The sequence below is a fragment of the Leopardus geoffroyi genome, chromosome A1 (assembly GCF_018350155.1).
Source record: "Leopardus geoffroyi isolate Oge1 chromosome A1, O.geoffroyi_Oge1_pat1.0, whole genome shotgun sequence".
Classification (NCBI taxonomy): Eukaryota; Metazoa; Chordata; class Mammalia; order Carnivora; family Felidae; genus Leopardus; species Leopardus geoffroyi.
The window spans coordinates 175190967-175212244 of NC_059326.1; the positions used below are offsets into that span (position 1 = coordinate 175190967).

Consider the following 21278-nt stretch of genomic DNA (forward strand, 5'->3'; position numbering starts at 1 on the left):
TCAGTCCTGGAAAAGTAGGACAGTTGGTCACCCTGTCCCCCTGCCAGCCCTCCTACCCCATACACAGCCAGCATGAAAGCACCTGCAGCTTCTGAAACAGCCTGATTCCCTTCCTGACCACCTCCTCTGCCTTCAAGGTGATGCTTCACTCTTTCTGCAAAACTATCATCCAATCCCCTCTCCTCCTAGGTCACCAGGGCCTTGCTCTGAGGATTCTACACTGCCCTGGCTCATAAGCTGCTCACCCCGCCTCCCTGTAACTGTCTCCTTCTTGCCTCTTGTCCGACTTACCCGCTAGATTGGAAGCTCCTCCTGGGCAGGGATTTGGAGAAGCCTGGATGCCAAAGACTGCCAAACACAGGACGGAATATAGAGGGCTGGCCATCAGAAATAGGTGAAGGGTATTAAGAGGTACAAAGACCCATAGTCAATAATATTATAATCATTGTCACCTTTGTATGGTGACAGATGGTGACTACCCTTACCCTGGTGAGCGTGGTGTAATGTGCAGAACTGTTGAATCGCTATGCTGTACGCCTGAAATTAAGATAATATTGCGTGTCAACTGTACTTCAACAAGTCTCCTCCGGAAAAAAAAAAAAAAAAGGAAAGAAAAGACTCCCTTCACTCGCAGTTGCCTGCCTTGTCCTCTGGCCGCCACGCAGACAAGATGCGCACGAACACAACCGGCTAGTTTGTTGTCCTGAAATAAATAAAGCATGTAGGAAGTGATGCGTAAAGCAAAAGTCAGTTTCCCTTCTGCTTCTCACTCCATGTCTCCTTCTCAGACAAAACCACCGTTAACCAATTTCTTGTGTATCCTTCTAGAGATAGATTACACAAAGGCAAACAGAACTTTAAACCCATATATATCTGCGCGCACACAAATAGGAACAGAGTGTATCGCTCTTTTCCCTTTGTTGAACATACATCTTGGCTGTTGTTCCGTTTCAGTTCATCATACAGATCTGCATGACCCTCATCTCTAACAACTCTCATTTCCTAAGAAGCGTCTGTCCAAAAACTCCAGAGCCCGTCCGTCACCTTCCCCATTGACGTGCCCTTTTCAGCACACCCTGTGCTTGTCATTTCTGATCGTAGTTCTAATGAGTTAAATTTTTTGTTTTGACATTTAATCAGGTACCGAAGCCTGGATTCTGCCCTAGACTGGTAGAATGTGCTTCAGAATCATCCGGAAGCTTGTCCGGATTGCTGGACAACCTGAAGAGTTCCTGATTCAGGAGCTCAGAGGTGGAGGTGGGGCTTGTGAATTCGCATTTGTAACAGGTTCTCAGGTGGCGCAGAAGCCGCTGGTCCAGGACCCCCGCTTTGAGAACTGTGAGCTCTGAAAGGGAAGTCACAGGGATGTGTTATTCGCTAAACTAAGCCCAGGGCCTGGCTCATAGCAGATAGGCGGTCAATAAATATTTGTCGAACTGAAAATAAATTAAAGCATGCTTGCACCCTGACTTTGACACTTTGTATGCATTGGTTTGGGGTGGAGCCTCGGCTGTCTTGCTAAAGAAAATTTGAAAAAGCTGCAGAGTAAACCAGAGGTGGAGCCTCCAGCTCAGCTAGTCAGACAGGTTGGCCCACCCTGTCCTCTCCCTGCCCCCCAGGATCTAACCTCTGATGCCACCAACGCTCCATATCTGATCCTGATCCTGTTCTTAGAGATAGAGGGAGTTTCGAACATGACCGCTTCTGTCTTTCTTCCTCATTGTCCTGGGGAGCAAACTGGGGAGGCTGAGAGGTGAACTGGCTCGCCTAGTGTCACATTGGACTGTTGATGGCAGAGCAGAGGCTCGCTCAGCCAGCCAGAGACTTGGCGGTCCTGAGGCATTCCATGCCACAGCTAGAGCCAGAATGGCATTCTTCCTCCAGAGAAATCTTGTAGTCTTGCATGAAATTTCACACAGACTCATCGTTCGTTTATTTAAGAAAGAGAGAGAGGGAGGAAAGAAGGAAGGCAGGAAGGAAGGAAGGAGGGAAGGAAAGAAGGCAGGAAGGCAGGAAGGAAGGCAGGAAAGAAGGAAGGCAGGAAGGAAGGAAGGAAGAAAGGAAGGCAGGAAGGCAGGAAGGAAGGAAGGAGGGAAGGAGGGAAGGAAAGAAGGCAGGAAGGAAGGAAGGAAGAAAGGAAGGAAGGAAGGCAGGCAGGAAGGCAGGAAGGCAGGAAGGCAGGAAGGAAGGCAGGCAGGAAGGCAGGAAGGCAGGAAGGAAGGCAGGCAGGAAGGCAGGAAGGCAGGCAGGAAGGCAGGAAGGCAGGAAGGCAGGAAGGAAGTAGGGAACAAGGCAGGAAGGCAGGAAGGCAGGCAGGAAGGCAGGAAGGAAGGAAGGAGGGAAGGAGGGAAGGAGGGAAGGAAAGAAGGCAGGAAGGCAGGAAGGGAGGAAGGAAGGAAGGAAGGAAGGAAGGAAGGAAGGAAGGAAGGGTAAGATTTATTGCATATCTACCTGTCAGAGACTGTTTTGTGTACTGGGCATGCAGTGATTAACAGAACAAAGTTCCTGCCTTCATAGAACTTCCTTTTGAGGAAGGGGTGCAGACAACAAACAGAAGTAAGTAAATAATTTTAGACAGTGAGGATTGAGTGCAAAGAAGAAGGAAAAACAGTCCAAAGTCAGAGGGCACATGTATGGGCCATTACCAATTGGTTCTGGGCAGAGCTGAAGGGTTTTTGCTCTGGTGAGTAGCTCTGCAGGCTTCTGGAAAGTTCCTAAGTAGAGATGCTTCAAGACGTGGAGTCTGATGATCAAGACAGAAATCAACAAGGCTAGACTATGAGGGAGGAGCTTCTACTTTACCAGGTGTTCCTTTTCCTGGGTGTTGTATAAAGAGTGATGCCTCCAGAGCCAAAGAGCCCTGGATTTAGATCCTGTCTGTCACCTTTCAGATGCATGAACTGGAGACAGTCTTTTACCTTTGGAGCCTCAGTTTTTCCATCTGTAAAATGGGAAACAGTGGCAAGCACTAATGCTTGAAGCCAGAGCAGTAGGTTGGAGTCAAGGTTCTACTAGATCCAAATAGTGACACTGACTGAATGATTAGACTTGTGTGAGCCTCAGAAAATTCATTCATTCACTCAAACAAAAAAAAGGATCTATTTTTCTGAGCCTCAGCAAATTCATTTGAAGGAGGAGGAGGAGGAGGAGGAAGAGGAGAGGAAGGAGAATGATCTTTAAAATAGGCATGACGGGGGCGCCTGGGTGGCGCAGTCGGTTAAGCGTCCGACTTCAGCCAGGTCACGATCTCGCGGTCCGTGAGTTCGAGCCCCGCATCGGGCTCTGGGCTGATGGCTCAGAGCCTGGAGCCTGCTTCCGATTCTGTGTCTCCCTCTCTCTCTGCCCCTCCCCGTTCATGCTCTGTCTCTCTCTGTCTCAAAAATGAATAAAACATTAAAAAAAAAAATTTTAAAATAGGCATGCTAATTGACATTTCACTGGGATGTTGTAAACGTTATGGAAATCCATACATGGGAAGTTCACTTACAGACTCTGCGTTCAGAAAATAGCCGCTTCCGTATTATGTGTTCTCAAAAGTCGGAAGTGTCTCTCCTCCCCATTCCACCCCCCAAGTTTCCCAAAGTCTCTTATGTCTTTACATTTGCTTCTCCTCAAGCCACCGGGCAGTGGACATTCAGAGTTGAAATAAGTCAAGTGAGACCTGAAAGTAGGAGGGCAAGTGCCTGAGTGAATTAGAAGAGAAAGGGCGTAGATCCGCACCCGAGCCTGGTGTCGTGGAAATATCACACTGGCCTTGGAGTCAGACACACCTGGAGGGGAGTCCCAGGTCATCCCTCATGGGCCACGTGACCTTGGGACAGGCCTCTCACCCCTTGGAGCCTCCACGTCCGCATCTGAAACACAGAAAACCCGGTTCCTGAATCCTAGCTGGCATTACTGTGTGCGCCCATTAGGGGAAATGATGAAGGTGGTAACGATGAGAAAGATGACGATAATGGTAACAGCAACAACTCACACATGTGTTGATTGCTTGCCCTGTACAGGCACTGATCTGTAGGATGTATGTGCTTTATGCTACTTAACCTTCATAATGACCTGATGAGATAATGACTATCGGCCCCATTTGGGGCAAGGAAACAGGCAACAAGGAGCCAAAAAGCCTGCCAGAGCCACACAGCTGGCAGAGAGGGATTCCAGCTGTAACTGTTGGCTCTAGAGCCCATACTTTGAACCTACTGTTCTGTGTTGCATGAACGTAAAGCCCGGGATGTCCGAGGAATTCAGCACAGGGTAGCTATACTTACCATTCTCATTGGCGTTGTTCCTCAGCCCACGGGTAATTTTATCACATGCCTCGTTGCCACTGCTCTTGGGAGGGCCCCGGGACAATGCCTGGCCAGCGTGCTGGTGGCTAACAGCGTCCTTGTCTCTGTGTGTCAGGCCTCAAGGGACAGCCTTTGCTTTTATTTTGGGACTTAGATTTTTAAGGCCAAGCCTCTGAGCAACGGGATTTTCTCAGGTATGTAGATTACAGCCTTTAACTAGCTTTATTGGAAGGGGGGACCTCGGGGCACCTGGGTGGCTCAGTGGGTTAAGTGTCCGGCTTCGGCTCAGGTCATGATTTCACAGTTTGTGGGTTCAAGCCCTGTGTCAGGCTCTGTGCTGACGGCTCAGAGCCTGGAGCCTGCTTCCAATTCTGTGTGTCCCTCCCCCTCCCCTGCTCATGCTCTGTGTCTGTCTCAAAAATAAAGAACCATAAAAAAAAATTAAAAATAAAAGTGGAACCTCATCTGAGGGATCAGGAGACCATGGTTTTTCCTACCGATTGTAAACTCTCAGATGTGTTTCCGTTTCTGGAAGGATGGAGTGAGGTAAGCGAATGCTTCTGTTGTCTGTGACTGACATTACATAACCTTCCCACAACTCCCCATTACAGTTTTTGAATTGCTTGAATCAAATAAAATGATTTTAGCACAAAGGTATGCCTATTAATCATACTCTGTTTCTGTATCTTTTATTTTATTTTCTATCTTAGGTGTTTATTTGGTGTGTTTACCAGGAAACTACTTCAACTTCTCGCGAGTCAAGGAGTCATGAGTCTTCCTTGGGCAGAGCAGCATGTGTTAAAAATGTTGAAATCTGGTATGGTACCCCTCAACTGCTTTGTTCACCCAGAAAGAGGCTTTTGAGGAAAGGACATGAGTGGTGTGGAAAGGGAACTTTGGAGACCCACGTACTTCAGACATCACTCACTTGCTACATGTTGATTCTCTTTCAAGCTCGGTGTCTTTGTATTAGCTAGCTATTGCTGCATAACAAACTACCCCAAAACTTAGTAGCCTAAAATGACAATATTTATTATTTATAGTTTCTGTGGGTCATGAATCTGGGCACAGTTAAACTCAGCCCTGCTTCAGGGTCTGGCCCAGGCTGTGATCAAGGTGTTGGTCAGGGTTATAGTCCCATTAACTTTTAACTGGAGAAGAATCTGCTTCTAAGCTCCCCTATGTGGCCAGTGGAAGCATTCAGTTTCTTGCAGGTTGTTGTATGGAGGGCCCCAATTCTTTGCTGGGCTGTTGGCTGGAGGCCACCCTCAGTTCCCTGCCACATGGACCTTTCCAACAGCGCAGCAAGCTTCCTCAGAGCAAGCAAGAGAGCATAAAATCAAAGACACCCTCTTTTATAATCCGTATCTCAGAAATCACCCCACATCACTTTGTTTGATTTTGTTTCGTTTTTGTTATCATTGCTGTTGTTTCTGTGACTCTCTTCTTGTTCTGCTGTCTTTTTTTATGTTTACTTTTTTTACATTTTTAATTGTGGCAAAACACACATAAATAACATAAAATTGGCCATCGTATCCACTTTTAAGAGTACTGTTTGGTATTAAGTACATTCACACTGTTGTGCAACCAATCTCCAGAACTCTTTCATCTTGCAAAACTAAAATTATACCCATTAAACAATGTCCCAACCCCACGTCTCCCAGCCCCTGGCAACCACCATTCTATTTTCTCTTTTTATGAATTTCACTACTCTAGCTACCTCATACAAGTGGAATCCTGCAGTATTTTGTTTTCATGAAAGCCTTATTTCGCTCACCATAGTGTCCTCGAGGTTCGTCTGTGTCGTAGCATGTGTCCTTTCCTTCCTTTGCAGACTGGGTAAGATTCCACTGTCGGTATATAAGCATATTGTGTTTATCCGTTCGTCCCTTGACGGACGCTTTGACTGCGTTCCCCTTCTGGCTGTTGTAAATAATGCCACTACAAACACGGGTATACAAATATCTCTTTGAGTACCTACCTTCAATTCTTTTGGGTCTATACCCATACATGGCATTGTTAGATCATATGGAAATTCTATTTGTAATTTTTGGGGGAACTGTCATACTGTTTCTCTCAGCAGCCACGCCATTTGACATTCCCATCGCCAGAGCACAAGGGTTCCGATTTCTCCACATTCTTGCCATCGACACTTGGTATTTTCTTTTTCTTTTTCCTTTATTAGTATTAAAAAATGCTTACTTATTTATTTTTGAGAGAGAGAAGGCACCTGTGTGGTAAGTGGGGGAGGGGCAGAGAGAGATGGAGAGAGAGAATCCCGAGCTGACAGTGCGGAGCCCGACATGGGACTCCATCCCACGGACCACAAGATCATGATCTGAACTGAAACCAAGAGTTGGAAGCTTAATCAACTGAGCCACCCAAGATCCTCTTTTTTTTTCCTTTATTTAAAAAAAATATATAGTAGCCATCTTAATGGATGTGAAATGGTATCTCAGTAAGGTTTTTATTTGCATGTCTCTAATAATTAGTGATAGCATTTTTCTCGTGTTTAGTGGCAATTTATTTTCTTTAGGGAAATGTTTATTCAAGTCTTTTGCTCATGTTTTAATTGAGTTGCTTGTGTTTTGTTGTCGAGTTGAAAAAATTCTTTGTCTTGGGGCGCCTGGGTGGCGCAGTCGGTTAAGTGTCCGACTTCAGCCAGGTCACGATCTCGCGGTGCGTGAGTTCGAGCCCCGCGTCAGGCTCTGGGCTGATGGCTCAGAGCCTGGAGCCTGTTTCCGATTCTGTGTCTCCCTCTCTCTCTGCCCCTCCCCCATTCATGCTGTCTCTCTCTGTCCCAAAAATAAATAAACGTTGAAAAAATTCTTTGTCCATCCTGGATATGAACCTCTGATCAGATATGTGACTTGCAAATATTTTGTCTCATGTTACTTGTTGATTGGGTCCTTTGAGGCACAGAGGTTTTTAATGTGATGTAGTCCAGTGTGATGTCACCTGTGCTTTGGGTGTCATATCCAGAAAATGATCACCAAGTACAATGGCATGAAATTTTGCCTCTGTGTTTTCTCCAAGAAGATTATTGCTTGAGGTCTTCTGTGTAGGTCTTCATTCCATTTTGAGTTTATTTATTTATTTATTTAAAAAAAAATTTTTTTTTTCAACAGTTATTTATTTTTGGGACAGAGAGAGACAGAGCATGAACGGGGGAGGGGCAGAGAGAGAGGGAGACACAGAATCGGAAACAGGCTCCAGGCTCTGAGCCATCAGCCCAGAGCCCGACGCGGGGCTCGAACCCACGGACCGTGAGATCGTGACCTGGCTGAAGTCGGACGCTTAACCGACTGCGCCACCCAGGCGCCCCTTGAGTTTATTTTTGTAATGGTGTAAGGGAAGGGTCCAAGTTCATCCTTTTGCACGTGGATATCCAGTTTTGCCAGCACCATTTGTTGAAAAGGTTGTTCTTTCCCACTGAATGGTTTTGGCATCCTTGCCAACATCATTTAACCATATAAGCAAGGTTTATTTCTGGGCCGGCCATTTTATATGCCTGTACCCACACTGTTTTCATTACTGTAGTTTTGTGACAAGTTTTCAATTCAGGAAGTGTGAAACTTTCAAGTTTGTTTCTCTTTTGTTCAAGATTGTTTGGGCTATCCGGATTTCCTTGACATTCCATGTGAATTTTAGGATGGGTTTTTTCTACCTCTGCCAAAAAAGTTGTTAAGATTTTGCTAAGGACTGCATTGAATCTGTAGGTCGCTAATTTTGACATCTTAATGTTATTAAGTCTTCCAACCCACGAGTATGGGATGCCTTTCCATTTATTTTTGTCATCTTTAGTTCCTTTCAGCAATGTTTTCCAGTTTTCACCATACAGGTCTTTCACTTCTGTGGTTAAGTTCATTCCTAAGTATTTTATTCTTTTTGATGCTATTGTGAATGAAACTGTTTTCTTACTTTCCTTTTTGGAATGTTCATTGTTTGTCTATATAAACACAACTGGTTGATTTTATATCCTGCAACTTTGCTGAATTCATGTATTAGCTTTATTTTTTTTTTTCAACGTTTATTTATTTTTGAGACAGAGAGAGACAGAGCATGAACGGGGGAGGGGCAGAGAGAGAGGGAGACACAGAATCGGAAACAGGCTCCAGGCTCTGAGCCATCAGCCCAGAGCCCGACGCGGGGCTCGAACTCACGGACCGCGAGATCGTGACCTGGCTGAAGTCGGACGCTTAACCGACTGCGCCACCCAGGCGCCCCTCATGTATTAGCTTTAACAGGATTTGTGTGTGTGTGTGTGTGTGTGTGTGTGATCTTTAGGGTTTTCCATGTATTAGATCATGCCATCTGTGAGCAGAGATAATGTTTCCTTTTCTTTCTTTCTTTCTTTCTTTCTTTCTTTCTTTCTTTCTTCCTTTCTTTCTTTCACCTTCCTTCCTTCCTTCCTTCCTTCCTTCCTTCCTTCCTTCCACTTAATTGTTCTGGCCAGGACTTCCTGTACTATTTTGAAAAGAAGTGGTAAAGTGGGCATACCTGTCTAGAACCGATCTTAGAGGAAAACCTTTTAGTCTTTCACCATTATGTGTCATGTTGGCTGTGGGTTTCTCATGTATGGTCTTTTTTGATGTTGAGGTAATATTCTCTTATTCCTAGCTTGTTGGGTGCTTTTTTATTTCATGAAAGAGTATGGGATTTTATTAAATGATTTTTCTGCATCAGTCGAGATGATCCTGTGGGTTCCTCCCCCCCCCCCCATCATTCTGTTAATATGATGTATTCCATTGATTGATATTTTTTTGTGTTGAACCATCCTTGAATTCCAGGAATAAATCCCACTTGGTCATGGTGTGTAATCCTTTTAACGTGTCATTGAATTCTGTCTGCCAGTGTTTTATTTTGAGGATTTTTGCATCAATATTCATCAGGGATATTGGTCTGTAGTTTTCTTAGTGTCTTTGTCTGTCATTGGTATCAGGACAATGCTGGCTTTATGGAATGACTTTGAAAGTGTTCCCTCCTCTTCAATTTTATGGAGGGTTTGAGAATTGATGTTCATTCTTCTTTAAATTTTTGGTAGAATTCACCAGTAAAGCCATCTGGCCCTGGGCTTCTCTTCTTTGGAAGGGATTTGATTACTGAGTCAATGTACTGACATCCTTCCATATTTGCCATATTCTGCTTGTTGGAAGCAAGTCACTAGGCTCAGACCACCCTTACGGGGAAGGGATTACCAGGAGAGGAGAATGATTTGGGCCACCTCAGTCTTTCCCTGTAAAATGGAGCTATTCCCAATCAATTGGTTAAAGAAGATGTGTAGGGCATCTCTGCCTGTGCTTCGTGTCTCAGAATTACCTGGTAGTTTGTACTCCCAGTTGACTGATTTCAAGATGCAGCCTAGATTTATGGTAAATGGAAACTTCGTGCATCTTTGTATAAGATTCATACTTTGACAAAACTTCCCATTTCCCTCAAATCAATGAAATTTAATAGGACTTTTTCTCATACTCTGTGATATGTTCTCAGTCTCAAGAAATGAACAGGATAAACATCTTGGTCATGGTTTTGTGATTGTAATTTTTACACCAGCTATCATCCCTGACCCGTTAAATCTGAGTACACTGCTCCTATATGATCATGGCCACCATAAACTTTTTTTTCGCATGGTGCTTGTCCAAGGACTGTGTTATCTGTTTCAAGTGTTTCTCTTTTGCTGGATGGTAAGCTGAGGCTAGAAATGATATCTTTTTTTCCCTCCTCTGTATTCCCAGCAGTGCTGAGTACAAAATTGGCCCTCAATAGAGATTTATTACATGAAAATATACGAATGTATGAGTGAATAAATACTGCCATCCTCCTGCTAGCCTTGAAGGCTCTGACCCAGTCTACACATCCAGTGTCCAGCCCATGCCTGACCAGTGTAGACGATCAATAAACATCACGGATTGAAGAAGAGAATGACAGCGTAGCATCTCCTATCAGCTATTGTAACCACTGGACAACAATGGAAAGATCATTTGCCATCTGCTCAAAGGAGTCATATACTGGAGATGCCATCTCTGTAGTGTCCTTATCCTAGGAGCCAGAGTCTCCTCTCCTTAAATCACTTGAGTACAATAAAAAGAAAGTCATTTGCAGGTGGATTGCCCCAGAAGCCAATTTGGAGACAGGGATCTGAGTGCGAGTGGCTTATTTGGGAGAGGATCCCAGGAAACACAATTGGAGACGCACAGCAGAGAGCCAGGAAAGGACAGGATTTAGCACAGCTCACATTAATGAACCGATGGCTGAACTGGGCACCTGAGTACAGCCTCGCAGCAGACCTCTGTGAGGTTGACGACTCAGAGCTGCCCCCTTCCCATGAGTAGCATGCGAGGTGTGATATTTACGCCAGCTCCCCATCTCAGTGTTTGGGGTTGCACACTGTCTGGCATTTCGGCCCGTCCTGTGATAGAACAGCAAGCTTCTGCAGCCAAAGAGTCCTCAGGGAAGGGTCACCAGTCTTGTAGGAAGAAGCCAAGCGGATGCTGAGCGCCGAGGAGATTGACAGTGGTAGCACCTGGTGCAAAGAGTTGAAATTACATTTACGAACCTGGACCCAAGACCTGATTTTGTCCTCTGCTAGCAAGGCAAGTCCCTCCAAACTCCCCAGTCCTCGGTGTGTCCTTCTAGAAAGTCCTCTTCTGTTCCAAAAGCACCGGGACTTCATTCTTCCATGAAGATGTGTGGCTCAGGACTGCCGACAGCATTCTTTGTCAGAGCTCAGCTTCTAGAGTGTCTGTGTCGGCAAGCTTCCTTCCATTTTTCTGTTCATGTTTCACACCAGTCATGGGAGCCGAGGTTCTGGGATCAGGTTGCTCTTTGCAGCTGATCTGTGCATGTCTGACCACAAGGATGATTCACATTATACCCTAATGTGGTGTTTATATCATTTGATGCTTTGATTACTTTGTTCGAAGTGATCTCATTTGTTTATGAGCATCTGTTAAGTCCCCAGCCGCCCGCCCCCCCTCGCCGCCGCCCAGAAAGTCCCTGCTCTCCGTTCTTTGGGCAACGCGTTCTGCAGACAGTTACGTCCTCTGCTGCTGCAATAGCCCAGGCTGGCTAAGATGGTCTCCCGGGCTTGCTGTCGTTCCTAACAAACCCCGGGGAGGAGAAAGCAACAAGGCAAAGGCAACAAAGTTTTGGCCCTTTTGTCAGTAGTTGCTGACACAGACTGACGTGTGTGGAGATGCCTCGTTGCAACATTTGTCTTCCCTCCTTGCTGTTAATTCTCACTCTTCCACCCACATCTTCATCTCCACTCTTGTTTTTTTTTTAATTTTTTTTTCAACGTTTATTTATTTTTGGGACAGAGAGAGACAGAGCATGAACGGGGGAGGGGCAGAGAGAGAGGGAGACACAGAATCGGAAACAGGCTCCAGGCTCTGAGCCATCAGCCCAGAGCCTGACGCGGGGCTCGAACCCACGGACCGCGAGATCGTGACCTGGCTGAAGTCGGACGCTTAACCGACTGTGCCACCCAGGCGCCCCACCACTCTTGTTTTTAATGTTTATTTTTCAGAGAGAGGGGTGGGGGGAGGGACAGAGAAAGGGGGAGACAGAGAATCCGACGCAGGCTCCGCAACGTCAGCGCAGAGCCCGATGTGGGGCTCAAACTCATGAACCACGAGATCATGACCCGAGCCCAAGTCAAATGCTTAACCACGGGCCACTCAGGCGCCCCTTCACCTCCACCCTTTCGGGACCAGATCCCGTGGGATGTGAATAAGTGGATCAGGGAGGAAAAATGCATCCAAAGCCACTGAGATTGGGAGAAAGCTGGCATCAGCAGAGTAAAAAGGTGTCTTTGCTGCTGGACTTCTCAGAGTCTCGAACGTGCTAAGGCATACCGTGATTCTCGGTGAGGATGGGGTGAGCAGCATTTCCAAAAGGAATATGACCGCAGAGCGCTTGCTGTTGGCTAAAGAAAGGCTCTGCAGAACTAAGCTCTGGAGATGCTTTCTTGGATCACGCGTTTGCCATGGAGCTAAAAACGACTGACAATTCAGAAGCCTTCGGCGGTCTGCAAGGACTCAGTGGCGAACCAGGCTTCTGACACAGCCACGGCAACCCCCTTGCCTCTCAGTTACTAAGCACCTGCTGCGCGCTGGGTGCCTTACCATAGGTCAACCGCTTTGCGAGGGAAGGCGGACGTGACGCCACCGTCAAGGAAAAGGCTTCTTGGTAAGGCATTTGGAGAGTCAGGGAAGGTCACGGAGGATGGGCAGGACCCACACCCCGAACCTGCCCTCAGCACCAGGACTGGCTGGGCCCAGTGCAAAATAAAAAGTGAGGGGGCTCTTGATCAAAAATGACTAAGAAGTTGAAGATGATAACAGAGCGTTGTACCTGGGGCCCTTCTGGCTTTTGCGCAGGTCCCTCGCCTATGAAGTCAGCCGTGCACAGCATGTATCTGTGGCAGGAGCAGCAACCGTGGCCCAGCCACCGAACCCATCGGGTCATGCCTCCTGTCCCTTTCTCCTCTCCCCCCCCCCCACCCCCCCCCCCCCCCCCCACCAGGCACTGCTCAGAGACAGGCTTTCTCCCATTCTGCCTCGGCAGGAAGCTCCTTCTGCCAGCTCTTAATGAATCAGCGACTGATTAAGCAACGCGCCTAGAGATTACTCAGAGGCAGTATGGAATAGAGGCAAGGGACTGGAGGTTCAAATCCTGGCTTTTTGCTCCTTATCTCTCCATGACGTTGATCAATTTCACGTTCGGTTTCTGCGGCTCAGAACCCGGCTTTAGAAAGAGGGGCTGACAATAATGCCTGCTCCGGACAAAGGATGGTGTAGAGCCAAGGAGGGTAATTCCATCCTTTACGCACCCTCTGCAGAGGAGTCTGAGCAGGTGTAAGATTTCACATTCCCCCCTTGGAGGCTGCTGGCCACTCCTCTCATTTATTTACTTACCCATTTGTTCAGCCAGCGTGTGGAGGGTAGGTAGGAATGGACTAGGCAGAGAAGAAGGAGAAAGGCACTCCAGGAGGACCATAGCTTGTGCCACCCCCCCGTGACTGTAGCCATATAGCACACGGGTGGGGGGAAGAGCTGAGGTCCCAACCCAGACAGGCTCCCACCGCACCTCGCTGCCTCCGGTGCCTGGAGAAACTCGGCTGCCGAGAATACGGAAGTTAATGGTAAACAAGGGCTGTTGGGTTGTCTGCGGATCTTAATCATCCTTATATCCCCACTGCACAGAAGCCCAAATAATGGACGATGGGCCAAAAACCAACTTCAGGAGGCTGTCCACCCGGAGCCGTCAACCACCTCCAGCAATTAGGCTCAGCGTGACAGTTGCTTCTGAGACAAGGAGCCGAGTGAATGGAATTAATCTCCCTGATTTAAATCCATTAGTGCCTGTGATATACTGGTTCAGGCATTTAAGAGCCACTTCATCTCACCCGGTCATGCCCATAGGGTCACACGCTGACTCACAGTTAATAGTGGGGAAGGCTTTAATGGAGGGGAGGCTTTGAAGAAGGGCAGGGTGTGTTCCAAAGCTTGAAGGTTTAATGCATTTTTAATTAAATGTGCTTTAATAGGATTCAGCACCAACTATCATGTCACTGCAGATAGATTCATTATATTTGTTCAGTTAATTACGCGTGTGTTATTATCCAAGTGTAAACTTAGGTGACCTGGAAAGAAGCTTGACTTCGAGGGACACCCAAGAGTTCTGCTGGTCCTTTCAGGATTAGATTAAATAGTTCCCCACCCTCCGGTCCCCATATTTACTCTTGTGTGCCCACGCCCATACCCACACATGCGGGCACATGTGCTTACACTCTGGCAGACAGCCAGGCACATGCGTAGACATTCTCTCTCTCTCCTCCTCTCTTCTTTCAAAGAGAAACGGATGGTAGGAGATCTCAAAGCTAGGAAAAAAGCATTCCCAGATCGGGCCCCATCCTGTTATCAGCTTCACACGAGGTGCTGAATATTCCTGAGCCTGAGTGTCCCTCTTCTGTAAAGCGACAGTGACAGCAAGGTTAATAGCGAGGGATCCCCCCCCAGCACTGCCGTAGGTTCCCAGGACGTGATGCCCACAGAACCCTTTGTGAGATGCCAAGAGCCATGCACCTCCTCCTTATTGCTGGCGGTTGTAACCAATCCTTCTAGAAGGCGCCCCATCAGGGCTCCATTCTATAAGCTCGGGGCCCGGGATCCTTGCTGTACCCTGAGTGTTCACATGCTGAAGCAGAACCTTGTGTACTCACTCAGCAGGCATGCACCGAGCACCCTCACCTAGGACTTCCTGAGGACCTACTATGCGCCCAGCGCAGGGTCCCTGACTTCCACGTGTTTCTCATACATGATTGCTTCTCTACCAGGTGACTATCTACACATTATAGATGGGAAACCAAAGGTTACATAATGGATCTATTTAATACAGTTTGTTTGATTCTTATCACGTGCCGGGCGTGATGCCCCAGGGGCAGGGGACAAAGAGGAAAATGAAACAGAAGTGGCCCTTGCCCTGGTGCACCTTTCTGCACAGGAAGCTTTCGAGAGCTCACCAGGAAGAGCTTCCATGCCTGGGCCCTTGGTTTCCCCTCCAGTCATGTCACAATGTATCAGACCGCGAATTTTGACATGTGGTGGCTCGGTTGGTTCCAAGTTTGGGGCATGGCAGCGGTGGCTGGGGGCCTGGGAATGGGGTTCAACATATGGGAAGGAGACCCTCAGAGACGTCCAGGGTAAACCTCTCAGCCTTAGGTGTGCTTAACGCACTCCTGGGGGAGGGGGAGGGATGATCTTATTCAAATGCAGATGATGATTCAGTAGGGTTGGGGGTGGTGGGGTGTCATTTAATTTTATGTGTCACCTTGGTTAGGCCACGGTACCCAGTTATTTAGTGAAACACCAGTCTAGATGTCACTGTGAAGGTTTTTGGTAGGTGGGATTAACCATGAAATCAGTGGACTTTGAGTAAAGCAGATTATCCTCTACGACGTGGGTGGGCCTCACACAATCAGTTGAAGCCTTGAGAGAAAGAACGGAGGTACCCCGGGGAAGAAGGAATTCTCCAGAAAAGCTGCAATGTCAACTCTTCCCTGCATCTGCTGCCTAAAAAATGCCCTGCAGCTTTTGGACTTGCCAGCCCTCAGTATTACATGAGCCAATTCCTTAAAATATTTCTTCCTCTCTCTCCCTGTCATAACTCTCTATATCTATTATATATTTGAACTTTAATAATATAATTTTATTTTAATTAATTTAACATTTTACGGATACGTAAGAAAGGCAAGTTAATTTTAGGAATGTACTTGATTTAACAGAAAATATCCTAACTGGTGTGATTTGTGTCATTGATAGAAACATCTGTGAATGAGATCTAGAGATACGTACATAGCTATCTATGTATATACTGTATAGATACCCTGTGCATATAAGATACAGCTACTTTGCATATGTCTATGACCATTCTGTTTCTCGGGAGAGCCCTGCCTGATACAAGGAATGGGAGTCTACGTTTCTTCCAAGCTCCCAGGACATGCCAGTCCTACTGGTCTGTGAACCGGACTCTGATTAAGGTCAGTGGCTCCGTCGGTGAAGTATTTGGCTCTTGGTTTCTGCTCACGGCATGATCTCACAGTTCGTGGGATCGAGCCCTGCGTCAGGGTCCCCGCTGACGGCAGGGACCCTGCTTGGGATTCTCTCTCCCTCTCTCTCTGCCCCTCCCTCACCCCAATATAAATCAATAAACTTCATTTTATTTTATTTGTATTATTATTTTTTTCACATCTATTCATTTTTGAAAGGCAGAGAGAGACAGAGTGCGAATGGGGGAGGGGCAGAGAGAGAGGGAGACACAGAAAAAGAAGCAGGTTCCAGGCTCTATCAGCACAGAGCCTGACTCGGGGCTCGAACTCACAGACCTCGAGATCACGACCTGAGCCGAAGTCGGCCGCTCAACCAACCGAGCCACCCAGGCGCCCCATAAATAAACTTTAAAAAAAGCAATACAACACAAGCCACAGATGTTATTTTAAATTTTCCAGCAGCCGCATTAAAAAAGTTAAAAGAAACAGGTAAATTAATTTTAAGAACATATTTCATTTAACTGAAAATACCCTGAGTATTATTTCAACGTGTCATGGACGAGATATCATACATTTTTTTTTTTTGCACGAACTCCTCAAAATCTGGTACACTTACAGCACCCACTTACGCTTCAGACAAGCCACGTTTCAAGTGCTGCTCAGACACGCGTGGCCAGGGGCTCCCACGTTGCACCCCACGATTCAGGATCCTTGACAACCAGCACCCTGGGCTAATGGAGCTGCTATTTGCTGCCTGCCCTGCATTTTCTCCTAAAAACGGAAAAAGGGGAGGGGGGGAAAAAGTGAGAAAAAACAATAATCTGGGTAATTAAAGATGCCAGGCGACTCGCGTCAGGTTAACGCCCAGAGTGGAGTGAATGATAACAGAGGTTCTGCTCAAGCAAGCGCCAAATAAGCAAACGTTCTTTAAATAAACAGAAATTGAGTATATTTCAGGAACTTGTTTATGCTATGGGTCACGGAGGAGGTTAAACAAGAATTTGTTTTAAAAAGTCTCCAAAGGACGCCCTCTGTGCTCCCACCGCACGTGGTTGGGGGCGGGGAGGCCTCTCGGGGCTGGGAAACTGGGGTCAGGTGGAGACCGGGGCCGCCGTCTGCCGTGGGCACCGCTGCTTTTGCACTCAAGCGCCGGCTTCACGTGCAGGGGTGCAGGGAGGGGTGAGATGGCGACCCGGAGGGTCCCGGGGAGCCTGGGTGTCCGGTGAGGCTCCCGGCAGGCAGACGCTGCGCAGACCTTCCCGGTGTAGGTTGGAGAGGGGCTGTGTCCCACACACGTGAGTCGTCCACTTGTGCAGTCAGCTACCCATTCATTCCTTCTGCATTCCTCCTTCCCGCACTCAGGTATCCCTTCCGTTAGTGACTCACTTGCCCGTTGACTCATTCTTTCACACACTGGCTCAGGTTGGGCTCCCTGGGAAGCAGACAGGAGGCTTATGAGGGAGCATCCTGCCATCAGCACCTACAGGGCGTTGCGGAAAGAGACGTGCATCTGTGTGTGGTCTCAGTGGAGCCGCCCCCCCCCCCCGCCGGCCCCCCCTGGGGAAGTTTCTAAGACCGATGAGCCTGCCCTGAGAAGGGGGTGTGAGGGAGGGCACAGGGTCTCATATCCACCACACACATCCTTCAACACAGTCACCTACGCTTTGGTCTCTGGGCTTCCCTCATTGGCTCTTTCGTTCATTCTCACACCGAGCGCTTTGCTGTCTTAAATCCTGCCCCCCTCCCCAACCCCAGGATCTTTGCACGACCGGTCCCCTTTCATCATTCGGGCCTCAGCTCTGAGCTCCCTACCCCAGAGGAGCCCCTGCAAGTGGTCCTGGGGATGGTCCTTCACCCTCCACCCTTCTCTCCCTCTCCAAACCTCTCCCCTGGTTATTCTCTGCCCGCACACCATCTATCGCTCTCAGAAGTGACCCTGTTCATTTACTTACTTGCCCATTCTCCCTCCCTTCTCCACTGGAATGTAAGCTTCATGAGGGTTGGGTCTTTGTCTGAGCGTTTCTTCTTCTTAGTCACACAAAGATTTGTAGAAGGAACAAACGAATGACTCAGCAATTTGCTTATTAATTAAATCATTCATTCATTATTCATGTATCAACTCTCTTATTCATATATTAGTCAGTCCATTCATTCATTTGTTCATTTCCTCAACAGGCAGTGTTTATATCTATAAATAGGTATTATATATAAATATATACTTTTGTATATTTAAATATTCAACATGTTTATATATAAATTATATATATAAAATTTAATATGTATGTTACATACATATATAAGTATGTGTTATAACTATAATGAACATGTATTATATATAAGTACATAACATACATTTATATATAAATATGTAAATATATATCACATTTACTATGAACCCAATAAAGATATTCTTAGCAACATTATTCAAAACAGCAAAAAACCCCCCAAAATTATATTAAAAAATAGAATAACCTTGAGCTTAGCCAACTCTAGGGGAATTACAACACATTATGACAAAAAATGAAAAGTCCTCTTTGCAAATGACACTTTGCTATGACTTCATGGGAGCGTGATGACAAGGAACCAGGCTAATAGTCCCGTAAGAAGTAGAGAGAAAGCAGGTTTGACAAAAAGGCATATCCAGTATGGTCACAGCCACGCCAAGTGTATCTATTTTTGGGTAATGACAAGACATCCCCATGCAACAGTAAATAAAATCAGTCTCAGGTATTGAGACGCTGGGGATTTTCATTTTTTGCAAATATTTCTTTGACATTCTGTCACATTTCTTAGTATGAAAAAGGGGCGCCTTTTTCAGGGGCGTGTTTTAGGGGTGCCTGGGTGGCTCAGTCTGTTAAGTGCCCGCCTTCAACGCAGGTCATGTTCTCACAGTTCGTGGGTTTGAACCTGCGTGGGGCTCTGTGCCAACAGCTCAGAGCCTGGAGCCTGCTTGTAGATTCTGTGTCTCCCTCTCTCTCTGCCCCTCTCCCATTTGTGCTCTGTGTCTCTCAAAAATAAATACACTTTAAAAAATTAAAAGAGGGGCGCCTGGGTGGCGCAGTCGGTTAAGCGTCCGACTTCAGCCAGGTCACGATCTCGCGGTCCGGGAGTTCGAGCCCTGCGTCGGGCTCTGGGCTGATGGCTCAGAGCCTGGAGCCTGTTTCCGATTCTGTGTCTCCCTCTCTCTCTGCCCCTCCCCCGTTCATGCTCTGTCTCTCTCTGTCCCAAAAATAAATAAACGTTGAAAAAAAAAATTAAAAAAAAAAAATTAAAAGAAAAAGATGTTTCAGCATTGTATGACCCTCAAGGCGTGCTGTGATGCATAATCCTGAGACTTGGTTAAAAGTATTATTTATAAAGTTCCCACTGTGTGTCCAGTGCTCAACGTGCATTTTTTTTCACTTAGTGCTCAAAACTATTCGGCAGGTTAATATTGTGTGTGCATGTCTATATGTGTGTGTGTGTGTGTGTCCATGTGTATCTGTGTGTGTGTTTATGTGTGTGTACCTGTGTGTGTGTGTGTGTGTGTGTGTGTGTGGTAGAATGATGGCCCCAGAACCTATGCCTATGTTACCTTACACAGCAAAAGACACTATGCTGGCAGGATTTGCCTAAGGACCTTGAGGTGGGTCGATCACCCTGGATTATCTGGGTAGGTCCAGTGTAATCACAAAGGTCTTATGGCGGGGAGGCGGGAGCGTCAGAGCCAAAGACAGGACAAAAGCGGCAGCTAAGAGAGACGCGGCTCACCAACTGCAGAGTGCAGGCCGCCTCTGGAAGCCGTTAAGGCAGGAGATCGGGTTTTCCCCTGGAGCCTCCAGAAGAAGGCCAACTTCAGACTTCTCATCTCCAGAACCGGGAGAGAGTAAATGGGGGTTGTTGTAAGCCTCTAAATTCGGGGTAAGATTTTTACAGTGTCAATAGACAACCGTGGATAAACTGAAGCTCAGAAAGACAAAGTCACTTGTCCGAGGTCAGCGGCAGAGTTGAGACTGATTCAGAGGCCATAACGGTTTCGACTGCCGCCTCCACTGCCGCCTCTCATTGGAGCATACCTGGAGCTGGGATTCGTTGCTGTGAATTGTCCATAGCGTTCTAGATATTTGCAGGGGCTTGGCTTCTGCCTTCATCGTTAGAGGTTTAATTCTAAGGATCAGGCCCCCGCACATAGATTTCCTTTCCTTTGTCTCTTCTTTCCCCTTTTCTTCTTCCTTCCCTTTCTCCTTCCCTCCTCTCCTTTTGTCCTCCTTTATATATATTTTTTTAACGTTTATTTATTTATTTTTGAGACAGAGAGAGACAGAGCATGAACGGGGAAGGGGCAGAGAGAGAGGGAGACACAGAACCGGAAACAGCCTCCAGGCTCTGAGCCATCAGCCCAGAGCCCGACGTGGGGCTCGAACTCACGGACCGCGAGATCGTGACCTGGCTGAAGTCGGACGCTTAACCGACTGAGCCACCCAGGCGCCCCTGTCCTCCTTTATATTAACTGAGCAGCTGCTATGTGCCAAGTTCTGTCCCAGATTCTGAGAATACACTGGAAATGAGATGGACCAGGTGCCTCTCCTTAGGGACCTCATGCTGAAATTTTGCCCAGATCCTGCAAATATCTAGAGTACGGTGGAAAACCTGTGCTCCAGAGACCGAGCTTCGGCTCCAACCCCATACAGAGGCGGGGAGCATCGAAGGTTAAAGATACAGAATCTCTCTCTTCAACCAGGTCCTACTTCCCCAGGGGAATCCTGGAGAATAATGGAACTGTGCTTCAAGGAGATGGGAGAGAAAAGATCTAGATTTTTCCCTTCTGAGTCCTGCTGCCTCCCAGCCCCTCTAGGGATTTTCTGTCTCCCTGGGGTTTGGGGAGGACCCCAGACTCATGTGCTCAGAATGTCTGAAGGGGTCCAAACCAGGAAGGAATAGGAATAAGCCCTCCAGGCCAGGAAGTGAGGAAACACAAACACAGAGTAGCATGGGGGAAAGAGCACTGAATCGGGGTCTGGAGCTTGAGTGCTCTCTCTGCCTCTCACCCCCCCCCCCATGTGACTTTGGCTGGTCAGCGGACCCCTCTGGACCTCAGTCTCGTTCTCCACTCAATAGGGATAATAACATTACTTCAATCCCCTCTGTCCCAGGGTTAGGGATACAAAGGAGAGAATGCATGTAAAGGAAGCTGACGCAAGGGTAGTTGACGGATGCTTATGCAATCTGGGCTGAAGAGTGAGAGCAAACACACGGAAACATTTATAGCCTGTTGCAACCGCCGAGATGATGTGGATACGGATCTCTTTCTACCAGGAATAGCCACAAATATTGGTAGGCAGAGCTCTGGTTCTTTATCAGATTGTGTCCACCTGTATGCATGCACACATACACGCGCGTGCGTGCACACAGTGTGGTGCCGTGGAAGGCAATTCCGCGGCACAAGGCAGCACGAGCCTCGC

The 21278-nt window shown here is 47.2% G+C and overlaps 1 long non-coding RNA gene across 2 annotated transcripts; it reads right to left on the reverse strand.

Moving 5' to 3' along the window:
- Positions 1 to 5297: 5297 nt before the first annotated feature.
- Positions 5298 to 13611, reverse strand: LOC123604234. 2 transcript variants are annotated; one of them, XR_006715271.1, is made up of 2 exons: positions 13205 to 13611; positions 5298 to 5595 (listed from the first exon to the last, which is right to left on the reverse strand). It is a non-coding gene; the product is annotated as an uncharacterized LOC123604234 (long non-coding RNA). The 2 variants fall into 2 exon arrangements; XR_006715268.1 differs by lacking the exon at positions 5298 to 5595 and adding an exon at positions 10039 to 11132.
- Positions 13612 to 21278: the final 7667 nt, after the last annotated feature.